Consider the following 10,769-nt stretch of genomic DNA (forward strand, 5'->3'; position numbering starts at 1 on the left):
AGGAAAGACAGGGTTTCGCACCCAGCAGTGGAATCCACGATTTGATCGATGCGAGGCAGAGGGTAGGGAACCTTCGGACATGCTTTGTTGAGACCAGTGTAGTCTACACACATCCGCCATTTCCCCCTTTCTTTCTCACAAGCACAGGGTTGGCAAGCCATTCGGGATGGAATACCTCTTTGATGAACCCTGCTGTCGTTAGCTTGTGGATCTCCTCGCTTATCACTCTGCGCTTCTCCTCGTCGAATCGGCGCAGAGGCTGCTTGACGGGTCGGGCTCCGGCCCGAATATCCAGCGAGTGCTCGGCGACATCCCTCGGTATGCCGGGCATGTCCGAGGGACTCCACGCGAAGACGTCGGCGTTTGCGCGGAGAAAGTCGACGAGCACTGCTTCCTATTTGGGATCGAGCCCGGAGCCGATCCGGATTTGCTTGGAGACGTCGCCACTGGGGTCGAGGGGGGACGGCCTTAACCGTCTCCACTGGCTCGAAGTTGCCGGCATGACGCTTCACGTGTGGCACCTCTTTGGAGAGGCTTTCCAGGTCGGCGATGAGGGCCTCAGACTCGGCGAGGGCCTCGGCGTACTCCACGCACTCCACGTCGCATTCGAACGCGTGCTTGTACGTGGGGCCGACGGTGATGACCCCGTTGGGGCCCGGCATCTTGAGCTTCAGGTAGGTGTAGTTGGGGACGGCCATGAACTTCGCGTAGCATGGCCTTCCCAGTACCGCGTGGTAGGTTCCTCGGAACCCGACCACCTCGAACGTCAGAGTCTCCCTTCGGAAGTTGGAGGGCGTTCTGAAACAGACGGGAAGGTCGAGTCGTCCGAGGGGCTGGACGCGCTTCCCGGGAATGATCCCGTGGAAGGGCGCAGCGCCTGCTCGGACGGAGGACAGATCGACGCGCAGAAGCCCGAGGGTCTCGGCGTAGATGATGTTGAGGCTGCTGCCTCCGTCCATAAGGACCTTGGTGAGCCTGACATCGCCGATGACGGGGTCGACGACGAGCGGGTATTTCCCCGGGCTCGGCACGTGGTCGGCTTGGTCGGCTTGGTCGAAGGTGATGGGCTTGTCGGACCAGTCTAGGTAGACTGGCGCCGCCACCTTCACCGAGCAGACCTCCCGGCGCTCTTGTTTGCGGTGCCGAGCCGAGGCATTCGCCGCTTGCCCACCGTAGATCATGAAGCAGTCGCGGACCTCAGGGAACTCTCCCGCTTGGTGATCTTCCTTCTTGTCGTCGTCTCGGGCCCTGCCACCCTCCGCGGGTGGCGCGGCCCTGTGGAAGTGGCGCCGAAGCATGACGCACTCCTCAAGGGTGTGCTTGACGGGCCCCTGATGATAGGGGCACGACTCCTTGAGCATCTTGTCGAAGAGGTTGGCACCTCCGGGGGGCTTCCGAGGGTTCTTGTACTCGGCGGCGGCGACAAGGTCCGCGTCGGCGGCGTCGCGTTTCGCTTGCGACTTCTTCTTGCCTTTCTTCTTGGCGCCGCGCTGAATAGACGCCTCGGGGGCATCTTCCGATGGGCGGCCCTGGGGCTGCTTGTCCTTTCGGAAGATAGCCTCGACCGTCTCCTGGCTAGAGGCGAACTTGGTGGCGATGTCCATCAGCTCGCTCGCCCTGGTGGGGGTCTTGCGACCCAACTTGCTCACCAGGTCGCGGCAGGTGGTGCCGGCGAGGAACGCGCCGATGACATCCGAGTCGGTGATGTTGGGCAGCTCGGTGCGCTGCTTCGAGAATCGCCGGATGTAGTCTCGGAGGGACTCTCCCGGCTGCTGCCGGCAGCTTCGGAGGTCCCAGGAATTCCCGGGGCGCACGTACGTGCCCTGGAAATTGTCGGCGAAAGCTTGGACTAGATCGTCCCAGTTGGAGATCTGCCCCGGAGGCAGGTGCTCCAACCAGGCGCGAGCGGTGTCGGAGAGGAACAGGGGGAGGTTGCGAATGATGAGGTTGTCGTCGTCCGTTCCACCCAGTTGGCAGGCCAGACGGTAGTCCGCGAGCCACAGTTCCGGTCTCGTCTCCCCCGAGTACTTTGTGATAGTAGTCAGGGTCGGAACCGGGTCGGGAACGGTGCCCGTCGGATGGCCCGGCTGAAGGCCTGCGGACCGGGTGGCTCGGGCGAGGGACTCCGATCCTCCCCGCTATCGTAGCGTCCCCCACGCCTGGGGTGATAGCCTCGGTGCACCCTCTCGTCGAGGTGGGCCCGACGGTCGCGATGATGGTGCTCGTTGCCGAGGCGGCCCGGGGCCACAGGCGCGGTGTTGCGCGTGCGCCTGGTGTAGACCGAGGCTTCCCGCATGAGTCGGGAAGTCGCGGCATGAGGTTCCGAGGGGTATCCCTGCCTTCGGGAGGCAGAGCTCTCGGCCCCTCGCACCGCAGCGCCTTCCAGGAGATTCTTGAGCTCCCCCTGGATTCGCCGACCCTCGGTGGTTGATGGCTCCGGCATCGCGCGGAGAAGCATCGCTGCTGCAGCCAGGTTCTGGCCGACCCCACTGGATGCGGGTGGCGGCCTGAACCGGTCGTCGTCGGCAACGCGGTGCTGGAAGCCCTGGGGTAGATGACGTATTTCTCTGGCCGGAGGTTGGCCCGCCCATGCCTGCCCGACGTCCCGGCGGATTGGCTCAAGCGCTCCTGCTCCCTCGTCGAACCTGGCCTGCGCCCCGCGGACTTGCTCGAGCTGTGGGTCGTGACCCCCCGCCGGAACGGGGACCACAGCTAGCTCCCGTGGGATGTCAGCGCGAGGCACCGGCCTAGGGAGATCACTGTCCTCCGGCATGCCGAGATGATTGCCTTCGGAGGGACCCCCTAGATCGACGTGGAAATATTCGCGGCTTGGGCCGCAGTCCTCGTCGTCGAGGCTGCGGCTACCGTTGGAACAGTCGGAGAGGCAGTAGTCACATGCGGTCATGAAGTCCCGCATGGCACTAGGGTTGCCAAGTCTAGAGAAATCCCAACAGATGCTGGGGTCGTCGTCTTCCTCGGACCCAGAGGGCCCGTAGGTCGAGACGTCCGTCAGCCGGTCCCAAGGCGTCCGCATGCGAAACCCCAGAGGGTTTGGACTCGCCTCTACGAGAGCGTCCGCCAAAGCGAGGTCGCTAGGCGGGTTGAGGCTGAATCCAAATGACGTAGGATGGGAATCGGTCGATACCTTTTGGTCGACGAGCGGCGATGAAGTCACGTCGGGGACTGACTGCACCGTCGTCTCAGGTACGAGGGTGACGTCCAGCAAGCTCTCCGCGAGCGCGCTGGCGTCGTCCGCTTGCTCGGGATTGGCGTGTCGCGGGGAGACGGCGCTCGTCTTCGTCTCAGGCGCGAAGTCGATACCCGGTGCGCCCCTCGTTGGGGTGCCGGCGCTGTCGACTCGCTCGACAGCCGACGAGGCGCTGCCTCCTGCTTGGCCTTGGTTGCCCTGCCTTCCCCTCCACCGACGGGGAAGAAGGCGGGACGAGCTCGAAGATTGTCCTTCCGCCACGCGGGGAAGACGTCGTCGATTCCGCCGTCGGCGGGTGGGCTGTCGGCCGCCATTGTCGTTGTCGCGCGGCGGTGGAAGGAATATCATGTCGTAGCTGCCATCGAAGGACATGAACTCAAGACTCCCAAAACGGAGCACCGTCCCGGGTTGGAGAGGTTGCTGGAGACTGCCCATCTGGAGCTTGACGGGAAGCTGTTCGTCAACACGCAGCAGGCCCCTACCTGGCGCGCCAACTGTCGGCGTTTCGAGACCGGGGGGTCCCTTGGGCCGACGAGTGAGTGTCGCCGCGTGCCCCAGCCCAGATGGGTCGAGCGCGAGGGCGAGCGCGAAGGGGGGAGAGCGAGGCGGCCGGAGACCGGCGTGAGAGAGGTGGGAATCCCGCGGCCTTCGTGTTCGTCCCGCGCCCAGGTCGGGTGCGCTTGCAGTAGGGGGTTACAAGCGTCCACGCGGGAGAGGGAAGCGAGCGGCCCCAAGAGAGCGCCTGTCTCGTCCTCGTCCCCGCGCGGCCAACCCTCTCTAAGAGGGCCCTGGTCCTTCCTTTTATAGGCGTAAGGAGAGGATCCAGGTGTACAATGGGGGGTGTAGCAGAGTGCTACGTGTCTAGCGGGAGAGAGCTAGCGCCCTAAGTACATGCCGATGTGGCAGCCGGAGAGATTTTGGTACCCAGCTGGTGTGATGTCGTGGCCGTCGGAGGAGCGATGGAGCCTGGCGGAGGGACAGCTGTCGGAGCGGTTGAGTCCTTGCTGACGTCCTCTTGCTTCCGTAAGGGGGCTGAGAGCCGCCGTCGTCACAGAGTATGCGGGGCGCCATCATTGCCTATCTGGCGGAGCTAGCCAGATGGGACACCGGTCTTGTTCCCTGCGGCCCGAGTCAGCTCGGGGTAGGGTGATGATGGCGCCTCCTGTTGACGTGGCTGGCCTGCGCCCTAGGTTGGGCGATGTGGAGGCTCCTCCGAAGCCGAGGTCGAGTCTGTCTTCCATGGCCGAGGCCGAGTCCGAGCCCCTGGGTCGGGCGAGGCGGAGGTCGTCGGCAGAGGCCAGGGCGGAGTCCGAGCCCTGGGGTCGGGCGAAGCGGAGTTCGTCGTCTTCTGGGGCCGAGCCGAGTCCGAGCCCTGGGTCGGGCGGAGCGGAGTTCGCCGTCTTCCGGGACTGAGCCCGAGTCCGAGCCCTGGGTCGGGCGGAGCGGAGTTCGCCGTCTTCCGGGACTTAGCCCGAGTCCGAGCCCTGGGTCGGGCGGAGCGGAGTTCGCCGTCTTCCGGGACTTAGCCCGAGTCCGAGCCCTGGGTCGGGCGGAGCGGAGCTTCCTATGGTGCCTTTGGCAGGGCCTGACTGCCTGTCAGTCTCACTCTGTCAAGCGACACTGCAGTCGGAGTGGCGCAGGCGGCGCTGTCCTTCTGTCAGGCCGGTCAGTGGAGCGACGAAGTGACAGCGGTCACTTCGGCTCTGCCGGGGGGCGCGCGTCAGGATAAAGGTGTCAGGCTACCTTTGCACTAAATGCTCCTGCGACTTGGTCGGTCGGTGCGGCGATTTAGTCAGGGTTGCTTCTTAGGGTGTGTTTGGTTTGGCTTTTGGCTTTGGCTTTTGCCCCCTAAAAGCCAAAAGCCAAACCAAAGGGCCAGATCTAGGAAGCAGCTTTTTCTAAAAGCCGACTTTCTCGCAGTGCAAAACTGAAAGCACCCCTGAACCTGCTTTTAGTGGCTTTCCGAAGGAACTGTGAAAACATATATTAAAGAACTTTTAACGACTTTTAGTGGTTTCGACCAAACAGTTTTTAGTTTTTTAACAGCTCACAGCACACAGCAGCTTTTTTCACAGCTCACATTTCACAGCAGCTTTTTTCACAGCCACAGCCCAACCAAACAGACCCTTAGCGAAGGCAGGGCCTCGGGCGAGCCGGAAATATGTTCGCCGTTGGGGGGGGGGGGGGCTCGGGCGAGACGGAAATCCTCCGGGGTCGGCTGCCCTTGTCCGAGGCTAGGCTCGGGCGAGGCGTGATCGAGTCGCTCGAATGGACTGATCCCTGACTTAATCGCACCCATCAGGCCTTAGCAGCTTTATGCTGATGGGGGTTACCAGCTGAGAATTAGGAGTCTTGAGGGTACCTCTAATTATGGTCCCCGACAAATACTATCTCTCCCTTCAACTCCAGCGGGCCGCTATATTTCCATTCACGCGCTCAATTCCAGCAACAACGACGGTTCCATGACCTTACCACTGTATTTTTTAGTTGGCAAAAACTTAGTAATAAATATTAAATTGTATGAGAAATGATATTTTATGATTGTAGTGAATTACTTTAGAAGATAGAGATAAAGGAGGAGATAGGTTGCTGAGCTGACACGATACAGTGAGATATAGAGAGAAAAATAGAGTGAACGAGCCTGATGTTGTACGACGACCGACTAGTAGCAGCAGTATAAGCCTGATCAGAAAAAATACATCTTCGGCTGCCCTTAAGACTCTCTTCAACAGTGGACGCTAACGCCCCCCTCCCCTCTCTGTGGCGGATACAGGGCTCCCCTATCGCTACAACGGTGCCCCCTACCGCTGCTACAGTGGTAGCGGCTGGTGAGTGTGCACGCTATATCAAGGGGTACCCCAAGGGCTCCCCTTGTCTCGGTTTGTGTGTAAAGAAGTATTTATTAGTTGAGAAAACATTAATAATAAATGGTGAATAGGTATGGAAAATGATATTTTATGATTATAGTGGGGTATAGGAGAAGGATTTAGTGGGAACCGCTGTATAGGGTGGAGATATAGGGGGAAGAGAACGCTGACGTGACACGTGAGTAGGATATAGGAGGAGAAATTTAGGAGTAACCGATCTAAGCTCGCTGCGGCTGCAATTTTTTTCTTCGAGATACTGTAGCGAACGGCTAGCAGCAGCCGCAGCGAACGGGAAGCGCATCATGGCTAGCGTGCCTCGTGATCCCGTCATTGTCTGGTTCAGGCTCATCACCAATTCACCATCCATCCCATACGCCTCCTCTGCTGCTCCGCCTGCCCGCTGACATGGCAGCGCCAGCTTTGCCCTTCTAGCCGACGTCAACCTGATCCGAGCTCTCCTTCGCCTCCTCCTCCACGCAAACAAACCATCATCGCATCGCAGGCCGCAGCACAGCTCACCCAGTCGCTGACAAGACAACCCCCGCCCCGCAGCCTCGATCTCAGCGCCTCCTCCGCATCCGTGTCGGTGTCGCTCCACTCGCCGGCGGCGGACAGCCTCGCTGAGTCGCTGAACGCCCTCTCGCCGAATCGGCGTCCCCGCACCGCGCCCGTTGGCGTGTTGTCCTATGCCCGACTGCACCTTCTGTCTCCTGGGCCAGCACTAGCAGAGAGAGCAGGCCCATCGGTTTCACAAGTGTGGTCGTGCTCGTGCGGCCGAGACGGCGCCTGGAAGTTACCCTCCTGCCCTCCCCCGCTCGGGCCGCCCTTGTCGCCTTGCGCCGGGGCAGGAAGGTAAAACCATCGCGCCGCGCTCGCGCGGGAAATCCGGAGGGACGGTAGCTGTGTCTGTGTAGCGTAGGAGGCCGGGGCAGTTATCATCACCCGGCTCTCTGTTTCGTCTAGACACAGACACTGCTCTGCCTCTTCCCTTGCTCTCCCATTCCCCCCCTCCCCCGCGGGCGCGGGCGCGGGGGTCCGGGATTAGGGTTTCGTGCTCGCCTCGACCAGCTTCTAGGGACACGCTCGCCCGGTCGGGGCTCTGCGCGTCGTCGTCCGCGATCGATCCGAGCGCGCCCCTACCGCTCCGCGCCTCGGTTCGGTTCCGCCGCGCCTCGCGATCTCTGGCCCACTCGGCTCGATCGTGCTCTTCGCGGACGCGATCGATTTGAAGGTGCGCGCAACCATCGCTCCTCATTCGCCATAGCACGTTTTGTGGTGGCCTCGTGATCGAATGCTTCTGTATTAGGCTTGCTTTTTTTGTGTGTGGCGGTGGTGGTGGTGAAGGAGGGTGCTCTCTAGCGCTGCTGCTGCCAAGTTGATGTGAATTTTGTGGGTTGTGTTGCGTAGATCGGAATGTGCTGCTGCCTGCTGCTGTCATTGTACGGGGTCGGTGGCCAGTGTTTCTGTGTCGATGTTTCCCAATCGTGTATCGTCCACCTTGTTCCGTTGTATTTTATTTTCTCTGTCTTGTTTGATTGATCGAAAATGGTGTGTCGTGTGGCGGTTGTGGTATTGGATTATCGGTACATTTTTTTTAGGGTGTGCAACGAGGCCACCAAACTGGATAGAATACTGGAGCCCTCAGATTTTGCTGCTCCTACCGGCTTCTCTGGTTCGTGGTAGTTATGTTTCGGATAATGGCTAATGAATGTGGACAAGAATGTGACAGCGCTGTAGTTCAATATTCGGTTATTACCACAAAACATATATTTTCCTATGAAAAAGCTACCTTGTGATTCTGGTGCCATGCCCTTAAAGTGCCTGTTGGATTCTATACTTCTCTGAGAGCACTGCACTCATTTACAGTTTTGTTTTTTTCGAGAGGGTCACTGAACAAACAGCTCTCAGGTTGGTACGGTGGATGCTCTGTAGTCAATCTATTGATGGACATAAGAGAGCTGTAGAGAATTGATGTTGAAACGTCACCCTTGGTGGGCCTGCTTTTGAGCTAGTTTCATTAGTTCACAACCAGAATAGATGTGGAGTCAGTGTTATAGCATGGAACTTCATTAAGTCCAGCATCAAACTTAGATGACTCTAGGCTATTCTATGTACAGTGATTTTAGGTGCCCATTATTGTATTAAATGAAATGAAACAATATCTCAGGGGTTTATATTGGATATGCCAATCTTTTTTAGTCATGTAATTGAACATATGGCATTTTATAACTGCTGGTTTTCTATTACACTGATTTATTTTAGTCTCCACTTAAATTTTTATAAAGTTTGTGAACCTTGGACTCCTGAAAATAGACCATCATTCAGAGCAGGTGAATAGTGATTCCTTAGGGTGTTTGTTTTATTCCCACTCTTTGGGTGTACTGCTACATTTAACTAAAAAAACTTGACCTATGGGGGTAAGATAGCCTCAGACATTATATTAAGAATACCTTCTCACGCTGGTTGAAAAACTATGAACCCCTGCTCCACCCATACACAACGGTACCGTAGCCGATGTGAGAAACGACGTGACCGAGACCGAGCCTTAGACTGTGCTTTAATGTGGGATATACGGGAGGATTTTTAACCATAGCCTGAAATTCACTCCCGTGAGGTATCGAACTCAAGACCTGAGGAGTACTTCTCGGACAACCTAACTAACTCAGGTAGATGTCCTTTCGCTACATTTAACTACCGATTTAATATTATGAATTTCATCTTCTGTATGTTCTTAGAATTAGAGCCATGCATTTTTTTAATGCCGCATCCTGGACCTCTTATAGTTTCCCTCTTGAACTGCTCAAGGTAACTTAAAACATATTATCACCTGCTGCTCCTTTAGGCAACTAGTGATGCACTGATGCGTTTTATTTTTTTTTTCTCATGAACTGATATTTTAGTATTTTATTTGTTTATGTCATTGTGTGGTGCTCATAAATCATAATTATCCTGGTTGGGATTGTTTTGCATCAATACACTATCCGTGTGTTTGGCAACCACGACTCAGCGTGTGTTAGGACCAGCATGAAGTTTAGTGATTCAGTATGTGCTCATTTTGTCCTGGTCCCATTTCCCCTTAAGGGCATGTTCGTTTGATCCTAAAACCATAGGAATTGAGGAGGATTGAAAGAGATTAGAGATGATTTTAACTTGTAGGGGATTTAATCCTCCTTAATCCCTATGGTTTAGCACAAAACGAACAGGGCCTAAGAATTTTGGTACTCATCTACTGTAGGAAAAATTATTGTTGGCACAGAGAGAGAGAGAGAGAGAGAGAGAGAGAGAGAGAGAGAGAGAGAGAGAGAGAGAGAGAGAGAGCTGTCTGGTGCTTGTGCAGTTGTGCAGTGGGCTCCACTGTCTGCAGAAGTGACGTATCCGGAATTCAGTTCTAAGCAAAGCCGTTTTCATATTTCTTATGGATCGTTTGTGATTTACTGATGGTTCTCGTTCGTGCCTGCATTGATCGTCCTGTGTGGTTGCAAATATCATCTTGGTTTTGGTCAGTAACAAGAGAAAGGTTCAAATTTGCAGGGTGAGGCAATGAAGAGTGGGGAGAGTGGTAGGGAATGGCAACTTCAGATCCCGGAGGAATCCCCTGTACATACTGCTCTCTTCTTGGTCTTGGAGGAGATAACCTGAGACTCCCTCAGGTTAAGCCCCAACGCAGCGAGCCCTCGCAAGAGGAGCTATTCGTCTGCACGTGCCCATGAACTACTCCTGCAACTATTCTCCACACTAACACTGGTGAGCTCATCCGGGTGGGTTCTCCATCAAGTTGAGATCTAGTGATAGCTAACTACATAAGTACGCTACTACCACCACCGTCCACCATTAGTTTCTCATTTCTGCAAAAGCTTGACAGCGTGCTCAAGACTGGAGATGGGGTGTTGTGCCTTGCTACTTGACCCCTGTTAGACCAACTACTAGAATGGAGATTGGTGGACTAAATGCTTAAATTTGTAAAGTAATGTAGTGTAATCCTGATCCTGAATCATCGGTTTCACTCGCGCTATACAATTCTGATGTGGTTATCTTAAGGGCTTGTTCTGTTGCGTCTGGATCGAAGTAGATTGGAAGGGATTAAATCCCTCTCTAGTCAAAATTGAATACAAGGGGATTTAATCCCTTCAATCCACTCCAATCCAATCCATACACAACCGAAAAGGCCTAAAGGGAAAGGCCCAAATTTCCGCTACAACTAGCAATGCGCCTTTTGCTACTACAGGACAGTGCAGCCGTGCAGGCATGCCAACAGCAGTGTGTCGATACGGACATCGTGTCCGAGAATACGATGCCTTGGCAGGCTTGGCCTCCATTGTAACGTTAGAAAAGACCAGCGTGAGTGCGTGACTGATCGTTCATGTCCCCACTGAATCGAGTCCAGCGTGACCCAGGCCACAAGGAACGAACCAGAAAAATACAGTCGCGTATTGAACCGTCCGTTTTTCAAAAACGGGATGAGAACTGGGATAGGTATGGGCGTATGGCCGAGAACTTGAGAGAAAATAGTTACGATCTGTTCGGATATTCTAATCAGAGTGTATTGAAATAGATTGAGATGTATTTTGATTTGTTATGAATTTAAACCGACTCAATATCATCCAATTTATATAGATTAATGGTAAAACAAACAAGCCTTTAGACCAAGTTTGGATACTTTAATATTGATCTCAATCCATATGTATTGAAGTGGA

The 10,769-nt window shown here is 55.6% G+C and overlaps 1 long non-coding RNA gene across 1 annotated transcript; it reads left to right on the forward strand.

Moving 5' to 3' along the window:
• Positions 1-6,875: 6,875 nt before the first annotated feature.
• LOC103639580 (uncharacterized) lies at positions 6,876-10,127 on the forward strand. Its single transcript, XR_559543.4, has 2 exons — positions 6,876-7,306; positions 9,607-10,127. It is a non-coding gene; the product is annotated as an uncharacterized lncRNA (long non-coding RNA).
• The last annotated feature ends 642 nt before the right edge of the window (positions 10,128-10,769 follow it).

Source organism: Zea mays, chromosome 9 (genome assembly GCF_902167145.1).
Source record: "Zea mays cultivar B73 chromosome 9, Zm-B73-REFERENCE-NAM-5.0, whole genome shotgun sequence".
In the NCBI taxonomy this organism is placed as follows: Eukaryota; Viridiplantae; Streptophyta; class Magnoliopsida; order Poales; family Poaceae; genus Zea; species Zea mays.